The following is a 21,763-nucleotide window of genomic DNA, read 5'->3' as shown; positions in this document are numbered from 1 at the left end:
GATAAGCAAGCCTGGAGTCTGTGGCTGAGCATCAGTTACAGAGAGACATATTTCCCACAGAATCCGTCACTAGAAGGGAATATTTCTGATATGACGACTGGTTGGAAGAGATTGGATGACTTTTGGGAATTCTGATGAACAGAGCAAAGCGTTTATTGTCAGCAGTGTTTCATCTCCCAACAGCTAAACCAGAGGTGTTCAGACTGCTAGTGCGAACAAAGCCCAAAACTCAGAAATGTAGTTTAATTACATAACTACATTACATAACTAATGAAGAATAACTACACTACTTTCCTTTGCACTACATTACTGACGTCCAACATGAATAAATATTAGTGTAATATAAATAGTAAAATATGAAGGAAGCCAGGTTTCTTTGCTGAGGAATTCAATAGTATCAATACTTGTAATTATTTGCAATCCTTCTCAACAGCGCACACATCAACCTTGTATACTCTCAATCTACCCAAGCTTCCTGCACCTTAATATCACAATATTCACAGTCGTATTCTAATGCATGATACTGTTATTAATTTATTAAGCATTTATAATTTAACTATTTTTCTAAATGTAACCCCAAAACCTCACCTCCTATGAACGACTAGAAAAATAAATTAAATTAAATTAAATTAAATTAAATTAAATTAAATTAAAAACAGCTGGAAATCAATCTATGCGGAATCTACAAGACTAAGTAACTTTTGGGAATCAGTGCTGGAGGAGCGCTCCTTGTCTGCACGCTCCGCCAGCTAATCTGAACAACACCAGATAAATATCAGATTAATGAAGCGAGAGTCATCATGAGCGAGAGCGCATTATGGAACGGACTGCGGCGGGCTGCTGGAACCAGCTGTTGAGCTGACGGCGTTCCGTTCTCCCCCCCCCCCGGAAAATATGGCCGAGCCCTGGCGCTCCCCGCTTAATTACGTTTACATTGGCCGTAAGAGGCATTCGGGGGCAGGCCTGTCGCGGGCACACACCCCTCCCCCCCCCCCCCCAGAGGGCAGTTTCAGCATGCGTGTCGAGGTCTCCGATTGGCTCTTCCGCCCCATGTTTGCCTTCAGGACGCCACGCTTTAATTAATGGCACATCTGTTGTTTTCCCGAGCCGCCGCCTGGGGCGGGGTGGGGGGGGGGGGGGCGGTGGTGGCGGGGGAGTACCGACTCTCCTCACAGAATTTGTGGAAAGCATCAAAGCTGTCATCCTCCATTAAAGACCTCCCAACCTTCCTCCTCAAACCCTTCCAATTTGTAAAATAGGAGCAGCAGATCTCCCTCTGTTGCAAATTAAAAAAGAGCTACAATTAACCTTTTGCAGGTAATGGCAGAGTAGGGGGGAGGGGGGAGACAGGTCTTCAAGGAGAATGAGAATGAGAGTTTATCTGGCCTCTGAAAGGAATGGATGAATAACCCACGGGTGGCTCGTGGATGAAATACCGTGATCAACACCACCACCGCTTTTAAAGTCGCACGGATTCATTCCAACAGCGAGGGGGAAAAGGCCTGTGGGGGTATGAGATGGCCGGGAAGAGAGTGGAAACTGTAACGGTTATAGAATTCGGGTCTGATGTCCATTAAGGAGATGCACAGTTCAAATGGAGGAGAATTCAAATGAGGTGGCTTACGAGAACCCGACGTCCGTGACATTGGTTTCCAGTCACGACTCCATCGACCCCGCCGGGCGCAGCAAATTCTTTGGACCCGCGCGTCGTCTTCGCGTCGTCTCGGACGTGCGCGACCAAGCGACGGATTACCCGCCTCGAGAAACACGGCCAGGTGACCCTGAGACCCTTTCGGGGAGGGGGGGGGGGGTGTAATTGATGAGGCCGTGAGGGAAGAAGAGGACGCGTTTTTTTTCCGCGCTGAGCCGCCTGCGAACGGAACGCCCGCATTGTCAGAGCACGTGTGAGAGTATTAGCCACGCGCTTCGCGGCTGTCTTCTTCGCCCCAAACGGAGCCAAAACAAACGCTGACGCAGATGGTCACGCCGTCCCCCTTTACTACAGCTCCACCGACAGGCCTGAGGATGTCACCCGGAAATTAGACACAGAGAGGAGAGGCGTGACATCAAAACCCAGGAGTGTCATGGCTTGCAGCTAACCCCCCCCCCACCACTCTCAGACACGGAGCAAACTTGTGACCTTCACTTGATATCCTCAATTAGCATTGCTAATTTCTCTCTCCCGCTCTCTCTTTCATACAAACACAGACACAGCTATGCACACATAAACAGAAAATCACACGCACGTACAAAGACAGGCTCACAGATGCCGGTGCATCACACACACACACACACACACACACACACACAAACACGCACACACGCACACTCAAGCTTATATAACAGAGTAAATTTGGAGGCTTCCAATAAGCCTTTAACGACTGCTGTCTGAATCCCCGGCCTTTGAAGACGTCTCCCTTGTGCCGCTCTGTTTGTCGGTGTTTACACATAACGCAGGAGAAAGCCTTCGCCAGCTACACGTGTTCCCTTTAAGAGGCGGTACAAACGGCCCAGGCAGCTCTCTTAGCAATGCGCGGACGAGGGGGGGGGGGGGGGGGATACGACAGTGGGGGGGCCTTCGCTGTGCTAAGGGTGTTCCCCCGCATACGGCACGAGGACAGGTGTTTTGTTATACCTGAACAGAGACAGGAATGCCCTTCCTCAGGAGGGTCCCTTATTGGCAACATGAGCTCCAGGACCGACCGAACAGCCACGCTAACCGCAGAGCTAAGTGCTGGCGGGCAGCTGCGGCGGTGACGATGGTGGGGGGGGGGGGGGGCGCGGATGGGCGCGGCCTGGCCTGCTGAAGGCGGAGACCTGCCGAGGACGCGGCGGCGGCGGTGCCAGGCGCCAAGAGCGTACGCGCTCAACCACCGCGACCGAGAGGGAGCGTCGGAGCCAACCTGCTCTATATAAAACAATAAAGCCATTGTTCCCCCGGGATGGTAAATCATGCAAGAGGAGGCTTATTTGCCGTAATACGAGCGGCTTATCAGATGAACGTGTTTACGGTACAGAAGCGCGAGGGTCAAAAGTAAGGCACGGCTCGCAGGGCGCCATCCGCGGGTGGGTGGATGGCGGGTGGGGGGTGGGCGGGGGGAGGGTGGTGATAGAGAGAGGGCAATCGGGGACAAAATGAAGAGAGGCGCGGGCATACAAAAAGAGTGAAAGACAAACAAAACAAACTTAAGACGACCTACGAAAATAAAAGTTTCTGCAACAACGACGGAGAAACGGGAAGAAATAAAGAATGATTTTCCCCAATGTCACAGGGACACTCCAAGAACAGCGGGGGATCTTAAATAAGAGATTGCTATTAAAAAGCAGCGGCTTAATTGCTTCTTTATCGGGCCGGCGCATCCGCGGCGTCCGCGGGAAAAGCGCTGGCGGGCGCGAGGCGGTTTCAGGCCTGTCGCCGCAGATAAACGCCGGCGCAGATGGCAGATAGCTTAAAATCTGGGATCTCTCCGTTCCGGAAGCCTTCGCGGCGCACGCAGCGCGGGCTTCGACCGAGCGCGCCTCCGAAAACAATAAACGAAAACAAAAAAGTCAAAAAGTCGACGCGAATCCTCCCGCGCCCTCCTCCCCGGAGAAAGGGATTTCCGAAAACAGCTGGTCGCGCGCCGTCCCCCCCCGGGCGAGCGTCGCCGCTCCGCAATCGCGGGACGCGTTTCTGGAGCGTTCGTTTTTAAACTTTTAACCTCCAGCCCTCCTTCTGAAGCGAAGACCCCTCCTCCCCCTCCCCCTCCACCGTCTCTCTCTCTCTTTCTCTCTCTCTCTCCCTCCTTCCCTCCCTCCCTCTCTCTATCTCGCTCTGGTTTCCCGCGCGACAGGTTATTAGGATTCGCCGCGCCATTTCCCCCCTTTTTTTTCCCCCCCCGGGGGGCCACGGTGCTCGGTGTTCCAGAACCCGGCACCTCCTCGCGCAGACCTTCGGCTGGAGGAGGAGGAGGAGGAGGACGGGTAATTGCTGTCATTTTCCTTTCGGAGGGGTCTGGATCTCGTCTCCTTAAGACGCGCTGCGTGTCCCGGAGCCTCACAGTTTATCATCGCGGCTCGGGCGACGCTGACAGTTCAGCGCGACGTCTCCTTTAATGCCGAACGGGCAGCGCGACGCAAAGCGGGGGCTCTGACAGGCTCGTGAAATACGAGGGCCGATTTTAACGGGGGGCCCGCCCTGCCAGGAGCCGGGGCCCCTCCGACCGCACCCGTGCCAGAATCCACCTTTCACACGCGCCGTGCGGGGAAGGGGGCGGGGGAGGGAGAGGCTGTCGGTAGCCGACATTTCCAGCCTCCCGGCGAACAGAGATGTGTTCATTACCGCGGGCGCGGTGACGGGCGGGCCAGAGGGGGAGGGCAGGGCATCCGGCCGGGCCCGATCGAAAACGCCTCTCCTCTCCCCGCTCCGTTTCCGACGCGCAGTACAGGTCCGTGGCGAGTCATCGCGCAGGGCGCGTGACCAGACGGAGACGGGCAGGCTGCGCCGGCACCGCCTTCGGTGGAGCCGCGAGCAGGGGGAGGGGAGGTGGAGGGTAGAGTGGCCGTGTTGGGCGGGAGAGAGAGGGGGAGAGAGGGGTGGAGAGCAGAGGGGCAGGAGAGAGGTGGAGAGGAGAGGTTGGGTTGGAGCCGCGCGTGCCGGCCTTCCCGTCAGCTCTAATTAGCAGAGAGACGGGACCCGCGACAGCGGCGATACGGGTCTAATCAGGGCCCTGCTGACGCTGACCCGCCTACCCCCTCCGATCTCACACACACCTGCCAGCGCCTCATCACCGCGCCACGGTTAGTCTCTCACCCACGGGAAAACAAAGCAAGATGTAAGACATCGCTAACGAAACCGAAACAAAGAAACGTTCAGCCTGCCATTTTGTTTTAACAAGATATACCAAGGAACTGCATTGGAATAGTGACTTGCGACATGACGGTTTAACATTAAAGCCCGTTAAAAAAAAAGAAAAGAAAAACACACTTTTTTACGTTAGGCAAATTAAAAACAGGAATATTCAAACGACGTGTGTAAGTTAGAGCGTGGGCACAGCTGTGTTCGACTCCGGCAAACTGCAGAATTAACTTGTGCGAGGGGCCAGCTGGGGATATTACCCGCGATCGATCAGCCCGGCACTTCAATTACTACACAGGTCCAGGTCTCTGACATGGAACGGAGGACTCGTTACGTGTACAGAACTGAAAATCAGCCCCGTAATTCTGGGCGGATTCGGTTCTGACAAGGAAAAAGGAGCCTAGGTGTTCTCCGAGCACGTGCCGCGGGGTTGGATGACGGATGGCTGTAATTACAAAAAAAAAAAAAAGAGGGGCCCAGACTGCGACGAGGGGGCCCCCATCCCGCGAAAATATCACGACGCTGAACCGGGTGCGTCCACTCCGGGGCCCGGCCGGAAGTGCTTTACCGCTCTCATCCGTTCTGGGTATGGCCCGCTTCCGCGCGCCTGGTCCCTCGGCAAAAATTTTTAAAAACCGGCGTGAACGCAAACACGGTGTTGGCGAAACGAAACCCGCCGACGACCGACAGCGAATCGGTCGCGCGTGCGAAGGCCCTCGTCCGAGAACGGCGGCCTTTGGTTATAATAACGGAACCTATAACCCGACCGACTGGCTTGCGTGTTTGTTTTAGCGCTGTTTACCTTTTGGGCTGCGTTGACCTGAACAGACAAAGAACGAGCGCAGGCTTCCCAAAGACAGCCGGGTCGGATTTTTTTTCTTTTGAGCGTCGTTCAGGAGGTTATCGTAACGGGATTCCGTTCGAAAAGCAATCTCGCTGACAGGCGTCAATCTCTGCATCCCGCGAACGTCCTGCCGCCCGTTCTTCCAAGATAGAGTGAGCGGACGAGTCCAGGTCGACCCTAGCCCTGAACTGTGAAAAAAAACAACACCCACAGATGCAGTGTTCCCCTTCAGGTTTTTTTTGAAGCAAAACCCCGAAGCGCTAGACGTTTACGTCTCCTGGCTGCAGGAGAGGGGGCAGGCAGGGGGCAGGTGAGAGCGAGACAAAACACCAGCAGCTAAGGCAGAGATACCAAAACAAACAGGCGAGCTTTTCTCATGGTTAAGCAGGATTGTGGAAAAAACAACAAGGAGAGGGAGAGAGAGAGTGTTTAAAAACACGACAGTTCAAAAGAAAACAATCCATTAGGTGAGTTACTGGAGTACGGAACACGCCTTTGGGATTTTTTCTTTTTCTTTGGAGAGGTTGGTGGCACATCAATGCTAACCTTGCGCAGGCGCACAACAGGGACACCAAACCCTCGCAATCTCAGTGGGGGAGGGTCGGTAACGACCGCACATGCCCACTCACACTGAGAGGAATGAGAGCAGACCTACGCTATAACAAGTTAGACTAACACTTACATAACCTTACGGGGGCGGGGCATGGAGGGGTTCAGGTTTTTTGTGAAATGTTACCTGAGTGACTGTAGGCTCTCTCATGCTTTTTGGTGAACCTCTCTAAGTGCAGTGACCTTTATGCGTAACAACAATAGCACGTGCTAAAGTTTCAGAGATGTGTAGTATTTCATTTATATGAAATGCTACACATCTCTGTTGTTCCTGGACAATATTTCTGAAGGGATTGTACAGCGCATTTATGTAACCCTGATGTAAGAAAACACCCATTTCGTTGTGAAAGCAACAAACACAATAGGCAGAATCTAAGTTATGTACATAAAACATCTGAAAAATGAGCGCAGATGCAAGTAAATGGTCCCAGGCCAAAAATAAATAAATAAAAATGGCTGCCACAGCCACTCTCATTTCAAGGCTTTCCTTCAGCAGCCTTTTGTCCAGCTGAAAATCAGCAGCTCGAACGCTGCGAAAAATTAAACGAGAAATCCTGACAAATATGGCAGTCAATGCTAAATGTGCCGTCAGCTGTTCCGCGAGCGCCTTCTTTCCCACGTCTCGCAAAGCCGCCCTGAAATCGGAAACAATCGCCGCGTCTTTTATGTGAAGCGAATGGAAACAGCTGACTGAACGGCTCCGGCCACCCTGCCGCTCGGGCCCCGGTCTGTGTGTTTGTGCGGTTGCCGTGGAGACAGGGCAGCCGACTGTAAACGCCGCCGCGGGCGCTACGCTAGCGATGTGGGCGTACCGCAGCGCTCGCGCGGGAGGCCTCGACGGGCACCGGGGGTGGGGGCGGCCGCAGATGAGGCGGGGCCCCACCCTCTCCTCCCCGACAAGTGCGTGAACAGCATCGCGTGGCCCACAGGCTCTCTGATTCAGCTGGTCATGAGGCAGTGACCCCCAACTGACACACATCAGCCGAACAGCGAGGGGAGGGGGCCCAGAGGCCTCCTTTTCACCTCCATACCAGGCGTGTCACAGACCACCAAGGAGCAGGTTTCCTACCAGAGGACTGCATTTCAGCGAAGTAACCAAGTCTCTTGGACACTTTTTCCGGTGGGTAACAACAGCTGTTCTGAAACACTTTGCCATAAAACTCCATGGGGTAGATCCACCAAGAAAAAAAACGCATAGCTACGGCTGCTTTTTTCACGACAGCTGCGACCGCTATCCGCGCCACATTACTGACCAATTCGCTACAGCAACTGGGAAACCACACCTGAACAGTAAAGGCAGTTCACAAGTACAAAGATGGGTCACATTTTTAGCTGAAAAACATTCTGTTTTGGCTATCGGATCAGCCTTCACGAGACAGGCCTCTTATTTAAGCAAGAGTTGTTCCAAGTTTCATTCTATGTGCTGCAGTAGTTCACGTTTGAGGCTGCGCCTAGTCTCAGTTGTCTGAGAACAATAGTGCTCAAGTTGGTGTCCAAATACACTGATTAAGAAAAATGGCCGATTATTCTCACACCCAAGCGCTGATTCAATAACATTAATTGGAAACTTGGCCGTCATTTTGCATGGGATACATTTTAATTTGGCAGAAAAATCATGATGCAGGAATAACAATGACTTAAAAAGTCACAGACTACATTGGTTGAACGATCAACAAATGGGCCTGTTTAGTATTAAATAATTTCTAGGAACAACTTACTGTCTCAATTATAGAATCAGACCATCGAATGAATGATTTTTATTAAAGTAACATGGTTATTGGAGTTGTCTAAATATTTGTCTCAGTAGAATGAAATAGCACACTTAACAACAGGGGACATGCTTAATGTCATCTCTGTCGTCAAGCAAATCTAGTATGCCTGTAATGACAAATAATCTATGAGAGTTTTGCTCGCATGTTAGTGGTGTCTTTGTCTAGCAGCTATGACAGCTGCCACGGACATTGGCAAGTTCACACATTGCACGTGTATACTGTGCTGCCAGATCTCGCATTTAAAAAATCAACAACAGCGGGGCCAGCCCTACAAACGCGAATGTCTGTGACTGACTGAGTGAGTGATGAAGTTACACCATTGGTCGGCCGAGTTATGACGTCACACCATTGGTCGGCCGGTCCAGCCATATGCTAGGTTTTGACATGGTCTTGTTTGTGAGTAGTAATTTGCAACCATCACTTGTGAATTGGACATGCCCTGTATTGAGCCCTGTTTGCATAAATAAATGCCATTCCGGTGCTGAAATTTATACAGATGCCGCAATTCATGTATGATCCAGATGGCGTGCTGTGTCGCTATGTCCTTGTTAGTGCAGTTGCATGCGCTTTCAACCTATTGCGAGTGCTTTGTGAATCATGTATAATTTTTTTTCAGGTATTTGCAACGGTTTAGGGCCGGAAAGCATCACAATCCTTTAATGGATTCTCCCCAGTGCATTTGTGTTCGAAGCAATGCTGTTTTTGAAGTCTCCACAAGCATGGTATAAAACCTGGTAGATTTGAAAATATCACTTAAACTTGCCCGGGATGTTTCTTCTGTCACACTGCTATCAATATTTATACAATGTGAGCTGCATTCTCATGAAAATATTGTTATTTCCATTTGTATTGCTTTATATACAAATTACCATGTGCCAAGAGAGAATGTGAATTCAATATGGGTCAACTGAATCGCACAGAATGATACGTACTGTATAAATCTAGTGAGTTAGGTCTCTAAATATAGCCTGCTACCGCGCTGTGCATTCTAATAAAGTCCGCTCCTTTTGTGAACACAGACATGTTTAAAATACACGCAGAAAAATAATCAAAATACTGTATTTGTAATGAGGAAAGGCCGCTTTGTAGGCTCAAAAAGTGTAGAAAGTAAAGAGATCAGGGAAAAGAGGGTTGTGGGAAAAAAAACACATTGACATGCCGACTGTTATTTTCAAAAAGGTCAATATTAGAACCCAAGGGATCTGTGTGTGAGCCACCATTGAGGGAGGGGTGGGGGAGTGCAACCCAACCTTAAGGGGAAAGGACACCGCGCTGTCAGAAACTGGAAAAAAAAGAGCAGCAAGAGTAAAGAAAAATAAAAAAAAGCTGCACTCAAATAATGAATACTCTTGTGCATCCTCTGTTGTACACTTGACCTTCGTAAGCACATACAACTCAATTCAAAATCCAATACATCTCCAGAAACAGGTCAGGTACCACTTTCAAATGCACATTCCTCGTGAGAGTCTCTTCCTTCCAGTGCTCGCAGTGCCGCCCGTCAGTTCCCCCCTCTTTTTTTAAAGCTGCAACAAAGCCCAGCGGAGACTCCACAGCCCCTTTTTCTGTTGAACGCAAAACACGAAATGGCGTACCAGGCCTTGGAAAACATGAAGCCTTAACGGCAGGGCTGGGCGCTAACCCGCATCAACAATAATCAAATGCTTTTTAAGCACAACAACAATCATCGCCCCCAAGCAACGGGATCGACTTTCTTTTGTCTTTTTTTTTTTTTCCCTTCTAACATACCAACCAGGGCACGTAAAGATCACAAACTACCACGCATCTATGTGTTATATGCTCTCCGAGGTTTGGGCGGTGGACAAAAAACAATTACACATCCATCTACTGAGTGTGTCACACCAATTATATGATGGTGATGCAGCTCCCTTGGAGACAAAAAACATTCAATAACTGCAATCAATTTATCGCCCACCAATTATGGCAAAGCGTTGTGCATGTTCAATACTTTGGCCTAAAAAACTGAACAGGAACTGAACTGTTAGGAATGCAAAACAGGTTTGTAATGTTCACACACTAAGACTCATCTAGTCACCAGAGGGTCATATGGACGAAATTTCACAGGTGTACAGTTAACCGTTACACTGTTAGTTGTCCAATTAATTATTGTTGGGCTTGTTTGTTTGTCACAGACGTTTAGAAGCTGATCAATCGACCGTGATGAACCCACGCGCGTGAGTCCGTAAACGGCCGCGTCGCTCCACGACAGCCGTGAGACGTCCCTCCTGAAGCCCCCTCGAGATCGATTAGCACGAAGGGGCCGTAGATAACGCCGATATCGACAACGGCTGGCGCTCAGGACCAGCGGAGCCCTAATGGTCATTTCCCTTTCTCCTAACCGACATTAATCTACAGTGCTAACATAATGCAAAGAAGCCGCTCATGGATTATTCAGAGAACACTGACTGTATATGCGATGACCCCCACCCCCTCCCCCCCCAGAAGAGGAAACCATCCACCGCGCTGGGACCACAGGCAAGAAGACTGGAAGAGGGAGGAGAGGGCTGCAGAGGCACCTAGGCGGTTGTAATGGGAGTGCAAATCGGGGTGAGGGAAACTCCATCACTGGCAATCATTATTGGATACACGCCTGGGTTAGCAAAAGTCCTGGCAAACCAAGGGTTTGGCTTAGCAGGGGTCACAGGGACGACAGTGGGCTTGGTTACTCCCAAGTCTAAAGTTCATACCACGAAGCCAAACTACGCGTGTCACATAAAACGATGGGGGGGGAAAACGAGAGAGAGACCGACGCGGAGTAATTTCGGTTTGGACAGAAAGAGCGAGGCAGTCAGAGCGGAGCTTCTGTGAGAGCCCGGGGGCGTTTGGCCCTGATCTCTGGGTCTAATCCCGCTCTGGAGAGGTGCTGAACGAGGCGCGCGCGGATCCAGGGCCTCTCCTGGGCCCTTCCCCGTCTCCACGCTGCTTAACCAACGGCTCACCGCCTGACCACGGCTCCCGCGGTGCCGCCTGACCTCGGAGCGCTCCGGGCCCTCGAGCTTTGATTAGAGAGAGCAGGTAGAAAAAAAAAAAAATATGACTTTTATTTTGACATTTTACCTGGAGACCCGTGATCATACGCAGTATGTGCTGGTACCGAACGCCTGCTTGTGAGGTTTCTTTGTGACTTCAGCCGCCGCTACAATTTGCACCTAAGAGTGCGGCTCCCCTGAGCCGCAGAATATAATGAACGCGCCACGTGAATTCAATTATACTGGCGATGTGAGAAAAGGATCGCTCCACTTCTGCACCGAGAGAGAGAGAGGGTCTGATCAGACTTCAAGAGGCTTAGCGGAGATTAATTAAAACATTTGGCGCCGCAAATTTGTCAAGAATTTACGCAAGATAGCTCTCTGCCACCATAATGAATCACTGTCAGTGCTTCCTTTTGGAGGGATACGTTTCGAGCGATTAAAGCAAATAAGTCACCTCTGAGGCAGTGAAAAATCAGGAACGTGGTTGAACCTGACAGGTGTATTCCGTTACGGGACCATGGGATGGGTGTTAATGCCTGAGGTTGTTCAAAAGGCCTACTCATGACTTCAGCCAAATAAGAAAACATGCCCCTTTTCTGAAATCAATGCCTCCTTTTCAAAATCCCTCCCTCTTTGCTGGTAAACAACAGTCTTTTGTCCTTCCATTAACACGACACCATTCCTGAGAATTTTTAGCACTGCAATCGAGAACAATCAAGTGCTCGGCATTGGAACGACGCTGCCTGCAGAAAAAGGTGCAGTGCCCAAAGATTCTTTAGGCACAAAAACATCTCCAGAGCAAATCCCCCAACAGGAAGAGAATTCCTCCTGTTTTACCACAGCCAAGCCTTTCATTTTTCTCATGGGCAAAAACTCAATCAGAAGTATTTACGGGTTTTATCGGATAATCTTGCGTAACGCCTCCAATTATGCACGATTATCTGATGAAGCCCGTAAATACTTATGATTGCGGTGGGTGTTCATTACTAACCGACGAGGATCAGCGTTTGGACCGGCCCTTTCCCGCGGTGCCGCCGAGGAGCCTTGGCTTCCGATGAGTCATGCCCAGCCTCCCCCCCTGTGATATATACTGTCATTTCAATTTATACCAAGGCCAGACAGGCTGCCTGTTTAATCAACACGTTTAGAAAGGAGCGAAAGGTCGATGGCGCGGCCGAGACCGAGCCTTCGGCGCTGGCTCTATCGAGCGCGCGGGGGGGGGGGGAGGGTTCGAAACCCAGCTCGCCCCCGCGCTCTGACGCGTGCGCCAGCCCCCCCCGCCTTTCTAGGGACGGGGGGAGGAGGAGAAGCAGCGGGGCTTAAAATCTAAGCCCTTCTTTCCCCCTGAGAGGACCGGCCCTCGCACGGGATGCTCCTGCAAGTCTGAACGCCGCTGCTCGGTCGCCTCCTCCTCGCTGGCTGGAGTTTTCGCCCGCCCCCGTCACAGATGTAAAGGGAGGGTCAAAGTTTACAGATGTTATTTTTCTGGTTCACTGAGCCCAGGTATTAGGAACCTGGTGCAATCCCACCCATCTGCGGGAAATCGGGGCCAAGAGGAACCAGGGAGGGACTCACTGCTCCTCCAGCCAACTGGCATTCAAAGGGAAACATCCCCGCCATGCATTCATAACGAGCACTTCTCAGTTCAGGCCTCTGATTTCCCTCCTCTGAGCCCACCTGTCAAAAGCGATCATTACTCAGGAGCCTTGACTGACTGGTGACACGTCTGCCGCAATAGGAGGTGGATGCGCTGCCGCTGCCAAGTATAGCCCAACGTGTGAAACTCACAGAAAAGTTACGCCAAACACCAAGTACTGCTGTCAGCTTTCAAGTTCTTGTTGTCATGCACCGAGCCCAAAATGTAAGCGGTATATTTATTTCACAGCCAACTTTTAGAGAACCCAGTGAAACAATCCACTCAGCACATCATCACACCAACTACTTTCCTGAATAAAATAATATTAGCCTCTAACACATTTATACATTATTTCACATTTACTTATTAATGCATTTACTTACACTTAGCCTACATTACGGTCCTATGGATCTCTTTCCAGACAGGAATAATCTACAGAGTATTTATATCATGCCAGAGGCAAATTAATGGGTAAACATTACTACTCTCCGACATGTTTCTCTCTATGTTAGTAGATCGCGAGCACGTAAAAACTCCTTTGAGAAAAACGTATTTTCCTCTTCGTCAGAGGAAAATACATTTTAGCTCCATTCTCACCTCTGTCGAGAAGAAGGCAGGCAAAGGCATCTTTTTAAAAACTGGCTGGCCTTTGGGGACAGGGGAATTAATTAGGATATTTTGAGGGGGAAAAAATGCCTTGCTGCCACATAACGCTGTATACCGATCTAGGGAAACTGTTCCCCTCCACCGTTCCCCGTTCTAAAAAAACGGCATTCGATTACGGTAATTGGCACGCCAGTTCCACTGCGGTGTTTAATTAATCAGAAACTAATATGATTATTGCTGTAATTGTCCGCATTTCGAGGACTATGGGGTGAGCAGAACAATGCGTTTCCAATTCCAATGATTCGCACTTAATTGAGCCCGTAGGTATAATGACGGGCAGAGGTATCAGCAAAATGAACGGTTGATATGAACAGCCCTTTCTGCTTAAAATAAACACTCATTTAGACTGTAATTACACCATCATTAAAAATGTGTTATTTAGAAACATTAGTCCAGTCCTCTATGTTAGTATGTTAACATACTACTGCCTGTTTTTTTTTTCCAGCCTATAGGCCTGACCTGATGCTGTGCAACATATACCATAAACCTTAAGTCATATTCCCATCAAAAAAGCATTAGGAATTTCAACGGAATCACTCATTTGAAGTATGTACCGTTTGAAATACAGGAATTTTTGCCATTTTTGAAAGACAAATATGTTGCCACCGTTTGTCCTCGGTGAAGAAAATGAATGAGAACGATCTTTTTGCTGTTTTGCACCCAAGTAGGCAAATGCAGTTACCATATGCTCTTGACATTTCCATACAGCTGTGAAAAAAATGGCCAGAAAATTTTTATTAATTTAAGATTAAAAAAATAATAGTTCTGTATTCATTTTAATCTGACTGAATGTTGTTAACGTTTAAGCAGGAACGAAAATTCTTCATACAGCCTTCTTCACACAGATCACCATCTGTCCTTATGCAAAGTAATTCCTGGAAATCGAATTACCCATAATACAATTCCTCCAGCTGGCTATTACTGTACATAAACAGATCTGAGGTAAGAGATAAAAAACAAACAAACACACAAATCCACGACACCAAATGAAAGCAGTCCACCAATCGCAGTAGAATAAATTTGCTCTTTTAACCACACGTAAGACAGGAGTTTTCAACCTTTTTTCTGACCTAGGGACTCCAAACAGGCACAAAGGCATCTAGGGGACCCTCCGCCATAAGCTAAAAAAGGTTTTGTATTCTGAAACATTTTCCATTGCATATCAAGCCTGGCCAAGCACCTCCTACAGTACTGTTAAAAACCCTCCAGGGGTCCTCAAACCCCCCTGTTGAAAATCCAAGAAGTACTGTAAAGGATTGCCTGTCTTGAATGTGAGACACCATGACTTGTTTTCACGCTCCAAATGAAAACTGCAGCTGACTGTGATAGACTGCGTATGCTTCACGTTCCTATTCTTGTGACATGAGAACACACAGGGTTCATCAGAATCATCTCTTGAAAGGCGCACCAGCAGCGGGCATACCACCAACGCACACAACACACACAAAGGAAAAAATTCATCAAGCAATTAAATAATCCTAGTAGCGTTTGATGTCAATTCTTTCTGCCACCATTTTATCCCATTAGAAGGAGCGGTAGTGGAAAATGCGGCCTATTGTTCCGTGGAGATGCAGTCTTAAACACGAGAGGAACACTTGCTATGCTAAACGCAGCAAGTCACGCTCCAAGATTCGTTTCTCTCTTGGCAGAGTTTATTTATTTATTTTTCTTTATTGTGATATGCCAGCGCTGAAAACGTTCATTGTTTTTGCCTGCAATGACAACGATACAGCGTTGCGAAAGCCTAACGTGGTGAATTCTCCACAAAGAATCAGCGTGGTAACCCTGGCAACTAGGAACGTTCCCTGCATCGTAGTAGGGTTTTATTTTTTTTCTTTCTCCTGTTCTGTTTACATGTGTTGCGCCTGTGTAGTCCTGGGTGGCAACGTGTTCGGGCAGAACTTTTTCAATGTTATGAGCACCCCCGAATCTTCCTTTGGAAGCCAGCTTAAGGTATAAACACTCTCTGCCTGCCTCAGCACGCCCCTGCAATCATCCCCATCTATCCCCTCAGACCGCCCTGATCTCCGCGTCTCTCTTTGTCTTCCCGTGCTTTTCCTTCGGCTCCATTTCGTGAAAGCGGCTGCCCACAGCAGCTCTCTGCGGCTCTGTGCTGCGGCAGGGCTGGGCCGGCGTTGCGCGTTAGCACAACGGATGCTAGCTAACTCTCTTAAGAGTTGGGCGACGGTGTAGTATAATGGGTAAGGAGCTGGTCGTGTAACCTAAAGGTCACAGATTCCTGGTGAGGACACTGTTGTTGTGCCCTTGAGCAAGGTACTTAACCTACATTGCTTCAGTATATACCCAACTATATAAATGGATGCAACGTAAATGCTATTTAAAATGTTGTGTACTGGATAAGAGCGTCTGCTAAATGCCTGCAATGTAATGTAATGTAATGTTAGAGAACCTGTCACTCACTGTACTCAGACTTGCCCTCTATACACTACACAGCATTGCAAGGGAGGGTACAATCGGGAAAAACTTGTTACTGACTAATTATTTATCAAACTTGTCTTTAATACAAACTTGTATTCAATGACAGGTCAGGTTTAGCAGGTAAGCTCATTTCCCAAAAAGACATTATTGGCGCCTGCGTTTTAAATACTTAGTGCACCCTCCCTTGCAAAGAGTTCATTTTTTGAGCATAGAGTTCATTATCTTTATGTGGTTTTTATCCACCCTTATTTTGCTCAGTCTTTATCAACGGTTTCAATCATTTTTGGAGGCTGTTGTATACGGGCATGCATAACTTGGATTGTGTTCAAACTGTAATCTTGAAACCTTCCACTAATTCAAAACAACGAATAAGAGTTTACAAGGTCTGCGTCTGTAAATAATTAGAAATTGAAAGTGTTTGACCCGTTTCTTACACGTTCACAACTTGCTTGCTGAATGAACGCAAGTCGAGCTTTAATTAATGAATCGGTGCGTCTACCAGCTGCGTTCCGGTCGTACGAACAGGACCGTGAAACGGAGCGTGATCTGAAGAACACGGCTGACGGTTTGAGAGCTGTGTGGTCTGGCCGGGCGTGGTCGCCGGTCGCCCGAGGTGCGAGCGTCACCGCGGCCGAGACGTTCTCCAGGTGATTCGCCGACGTTCGTAAAGATCTCTCCTCGCACGGCGGGCGAACGGGGGGGCGGCTAAATGAATCCCATCATTCATATTTAAAAAACGCCGTAATCGTTCATTACCGAGGTGAGGCGAGGCGGGGGAGTCCTCGGGCCCCGCTCCCTCCCCACCCCCTCCCTCCCTCCTCCCCCCTCCGCCCACCGCCCGATCCCTCCCTCCTCCCGACGGCCAGACGGAAAACGTTTCCATTGCGATAAGAAAAACAGAGTGAAGGTGACAGCGGTAATTGCGTCCCGCCATCTCACCGAGCGCACTGGAGGGGGGGGGGGTTTTACTGCCGGCGAATGGCAGCGCTCACCTGCCGCATGCTAACGAAGCCGCCCTAAGGGACGCAGTCACCGCCACCGCCACACCCCATGTGACTGCTGCCGCGGAGCGCCCCCCCCCCCCCAGATCTCTTGTCGAATACAAAGGGAACCTGACTGCGCTTCATCTGCTAACAGCCCTTCGCCAGTGCAGCTGCATGCTAATTGCGTACGCGTGAGCGATTGTGGGTAAATCTATAAACGAGTCCCCCTTCCCCACACCCCCCCATCAGCTCCCCGCCTCGGGCAAAAAACTTTGGGGCGCGCAGGCGGATGGCCAGCGGGCAGGGCAGATTGCTTCTGCTCATTTGCGGGGTGCTTAGGAGTGTCACCCCCCCAGCCACCCAGACGCCGTTTGTAACTGCCAAAGTTTCTAATCTGCTTCCCCTGTACTCCGCCTCATTCGGTGCTGGGCTGAATCTCTGCCAACAGATAGAGGGAGAAATTACACTTGTAGCAAGAAGCAGCCCTCGCATCAGATGCAGGGAAAGGAGGAGGAAGAAGAGATGGAGCTAGGGGGGGGGTGGGGGGGTGCAGTGGTACTGGATGACGAATATTTACAATATCTAGAAATCAACAAGTTCGCAAAGAGTACCTTCTCCTTTAAAACTGCAAAATGAAGACTGCGGTGGGGTGTTGAATAAATGAGATTAATTTGATATTTCTGCATTAACCTTGCAAGACTAGGCATCCATTAACATGGACATGAGATGTTATAAATGGGTAACAATTATGCCCTGTTATGCTTGCAATTACCTTAAAATGAATTCTATGTATGCACAGGGAGAATTTTCTTAACTATAAAGGCGTTGGAAACATGATTATGATCATTTATGATCTTATTAATACGTAGCCTTTTCTCTTTTTTTCGGACAATTTGAATAAAATTAACCTTTAGTGGCGGCAGTTACTACAGTTAATATTTTTACATTCTACAGCCTTCAGATTTGAAGGGACTGAGGGGGTAGCAACCACAAGAATTGCAAAAAAAACTGCATATTTTTCTTACACAACCTCAGATTTGCACTGTTTCACCCATTACTCTAGGGTGAACTTAGCAGCCATTTACCACGTGATCATATCAAAAAACATCAACATACATACTTCATTTCTACTACCTACTCACAAAGTTTGAAAAAGGGACAGAATTACAGTAGGCGGCCTGGGTTAAAAGGCCGGACAGGCAGAAAGGAGCCACTGAACAACATTAGGTGACCACCCATGAGAAAAAAAACATACTATTTCAAAGGGAGGGAAGGTGAGAGAAAGAGGCACTAAAGTCAGAGTACGCTAAACGAATTTGGATCTCGTTACCTGAGATTTAAACGAGATGAGCAACAGGCAGATCGATTCTATGGGAATAAAGGCAACTGCACCGAATGATTCAGGCCCAAATATGTATTTATCTTGCCAGGACTTGACTATGTCTGGCCCTGACAATTATGTGTCATTTATCCGAATGCATCACCGTCCTCAGGTAAGTGAGATATCACCCGGCATTGTGTTCAACGCGCAACGCCGCTCGGTGACTGCAGAAACGTTCCAGACTAGCGGAGGTAATGGAAGCTCACAAACACGTTTCCGACTCGGTGACTCATTTGTCTGTTTGTTGACACCGAGCGCACGCTAAACGCTTCCTTTTACTTTCGCGCAGGGAACGTCCATCAATTACAGTTTTCCGCGTCGTGCTTTACTCGCCATTTAGCACAAGGTTGACTGGCACCGCCGCCTGGGAAGCTAAGGCAGAGTAATTGGAAAGGGCGGAAAATTCCGGAAATGATTCAGAGCCAGTTTGGCTCATCGGGCACTGGGAGACTCTCCCGCCCCCCCGTGGAGGCGCCCGCTTGTCTCCTTCCCCACCATACTCAAAAACGGGAGAATTTATCACCATCTCTACTTATTTATTTCTTTATTTCACAAGCAAGCTGACCTTTCGCAAATTGCATTTTTTTGATTAGGGAAAACGGAATAAACGCGAGAGTAAGTGGACCAGGTGCACTCCGGGGGCTGCGATAACAGCGGACCAGCTCCAAGAAACATCATGAAAAAGGTCTTTAATCTCCTGCCATAAAATAATACCGAAAAGCACCAAAAGAAAAAATAAATAAATAAATACGGAGTCTCCTTGTCTGCGTCCTTGTCACTTTTTACGCAGGGAAAAGTATTTGACTTCAGGAAGAAAAAAACCTAAATTACTCGGCCACAATACGACTTCAGACTTCTCACCGGCGCTAATCCCAGTTTTCAGTCACTCTTTCAGTAACGCTTTCCCTCGGCTGTATCCTGACGAGTATTTGCGACGGCCGTTCAGGGCGAGCCGCCAAAGCTCCACAACAGCGCTGGGCGGGCCTTTTACTGCGACGCCCGAGCGCATACGCGGGAAAACGAGTCCGTTTGTCACGCGGTAATGAAAAGAGCCCGACTCCTGCTCGCTTCCACCGAGAGCTCGCAAACCTCTCTGACCCGCTCTCCCGCTCCTCCTCTCTCTCTCTGCGGAGCCAAATCCCGTTCGCTGTCCGATAGCTGCTCGCTGTGTCAATGCCTAGACACCGAGTGCCCACAGAAAAGGAACTTTCCCAGGTTCGATTCATATTTTTTTTTAACCAGCCCCCAGCAAGGCGTACAGAGGCGGATACAGCGAATGATTGCTTAAGGATAATCGATGTGCGCACGCGCGGCGTGTCAAATGAGCCTGAACGCGATCCCGGAATCGATCCCGGCTCCGAAAGAGGTTGCGCTCCTACGGGAAAGACCGCCCAGCGAGCGTTTCCCGCGGCGACGCTGCAGCCGCCCCGTTCCCGTCCCGCCGCAAGCGTTTCGTACCCCCTCAGAAGTTCCGAGCCGCGGACCGCAGCGCCATCATTTATTCACGAGCGTTGCATTTTCACAGGGAGCGGAAAGACCCTGGTTCTGCAGCCTGGCGCCGAGGCTGGTCTCTCAGACGCCGTACGCGTCGAACGTTTCTCCGATTTTTCCTCCGACGGCGCGCTCTGGGGGGAGGCAGCCGCCGCGCGACAGGGCGGCCATTACGCCAGGCTCGGGGACCGCGCGCCGAGCGCGAGGAAAGACTCCGCCACCGCCCCCGCCCTCGCCCTCTCGGGTCATGGGGCAAAGGAGAGGAACGGGCCGGTTGCTCTCCTCCTTCGACCCCCGAGCGCTCCTCTCCGCAGGCGTTCGACCCGCCGCCGCGCGCGTCTGATTTACGGCCCCTCGGGGCCAGGCCAGGTGTTCCGCCGCGACGTTTCCCAGAGGCATCTGGAAGGTTCCGGCTGGAGGGGCTGAGGCTGTCCCGGCCCCTCCCGGTTCCTCCCAGGGGAAGGGGGGGGCTCAGAGTCCTGCTTGTGGCGGGGGGGGTACTGGATTACACTAAAGCACCCCTGTGAGATGTTACCCCCCGTGGCTACATTACATATTTGCTAAGAATAATGTGTCATCAGGGACTACAATTAGAAAAAAAAGTTCATCGGGATAGGGGCTGTGCAGCTGTACAGGAACCCCATGCAGATGACTAATGGCTTTCATTGGCCAGATTGCAAAACATGCTGTTTTCAGCTGGAACGCATTCACAGGACCCGCATCTCTCAAAGATTTATTCAGAGGAGCAGGAGAAAATGCAAAACTGTACAAATCAGGAATGAATCATGCTTCCATAGAATAAGCCTTTTTGTAATAATTGAGCGCGTGATGTAGAAACTCAGCCCACCGCCTGCAAGATTTCCTTTATTCCCACACATTACCCAAGAGATCATCTCGAAATATATATCCCACAATGCACTTCGTGACTAATCCGTCAACAACCGTTGCTCGTGAAGACGAGAAGATCGTCAGGTGGGCCCGCTTTCTGGCTGTTATTTCTCCGTAAAAAAAAAAAAAGGTGCGTTCGCACCTGTAGCCGGGCTTGACGCGGACGGAAGGGTAGCCGCGACGCACGCCGACCCCTGGGCGCCGTCCGACCCCCCGCCAAGCGGGCCACGGGACGGCGGTACCTGGAGCTGCCGGAGAGAGCCCATTATCATCTTTCAGCCTCGCTCGTGCCTTTTTTGTGTTTTTTTTTTCCCGCCTCTCTCGGCTGACGCGAGCTAGACGCGCCGCGCGGGAACGAACGGCGGCTCCCGCTAAAAATAGCGCTCATCCGTCTTCCGCCGCGCGCCCCGCCCCCGTCGTCCGGGCCCCTCGTTCGGCGAGTCCCGCGGCGCGGGCGCGGTCTGGGCCCCCCCCGCGGCTTTTCGCTAATTAGTGCCCCTACAGAACCGCGAGAGTCGGCGTGCGGCCGGGGGGGGAGGGAATTTTCGTGACTTTTCCGCGCCGCGGTGGGGTCGGGAACGCGAGATTAACGGCGGATTACGGCAGAGGCGTAATGCCGAACCCGCGATCATCCGGTGGGTCTGGTCTCGGCAGGACAGGATGAGGGCGGTGGCTCCGCACGACCATCCGCGTTCAGACTGACTGTAAATTCCCCGATTGGTCCAATTCGCGTGCGTCAGGCAGAATCCCGTTAAGCAGCTGTTTTCCCCCTGCTCTGAACCACGTGCTCAGCAAGACCTCCGGTAACCCAAAGAAAGCGCTAGAAAAAAGGCCCGCTCATTCCGCCTGCCAGCCTCCATTTAGAGGACGGGAGCCGGCAGCGGTACCGGCGATATCATCTCCCGATTCGATGATAATGCGTGCCGGGGAGATCCTGGGCAAACGGGGCCCAGAATGTGTCTGCTGAGGCCGAATGTATCAGACTGAAATAATTGCTCTTGGACATCGTCTGTAATTATCCCGCGGGCAACAACTGTACAACATGTTCCCAGGGACCGACGCACTTAAGCGCAGAGAGCAAAATCAATTCCTTCAGATGCATGCGCTGAAAACCTAATCCAGTAGATCTGTCAGGCAACGCAACGAGCGAGCTGGTTGCTATGGACTCCCAGCTAAACCCTCCAAGTTTTTTTTGGAATGTGTTCTTTTGTTCAAAATTCGAAGTCA

General features: G+C 50.2%; 1 protein-coding gene across 14 annotated transcripts in view; it reads right to left on the bottom strand.

The window, feature by feature from the left end:
• ptprfa (protein tyrosine phosphatase receptor type Fa) overlaps window positions 1–21,763 on the bottom strand; it is a 224,410-nt gene that overhangs the window by 99,282 nt on the left and 103,365 nt on the right. The window lies entirely within an intron of this gene.

Source organism: Anguilla rostrata, chromosome 4, assembly GCF_018555375.3.
Source record: "Anguilla rostrata isolate EN2019 chromosome 4, ASM1855537v3, whole genome shotgun sequence".
Classification (NCBI taxonomy): domain Eukaryota; kingdom Metazoa; phylum Chordata; class Actinopteri; order Anguilliformes; family Anguillidae; genus Anguilla; species Anguilla rostrata.
Note: the sequence above shows the minus strand (reverse complement) of the source record. Positions and strands in the feature narration are given on the sequence as shown.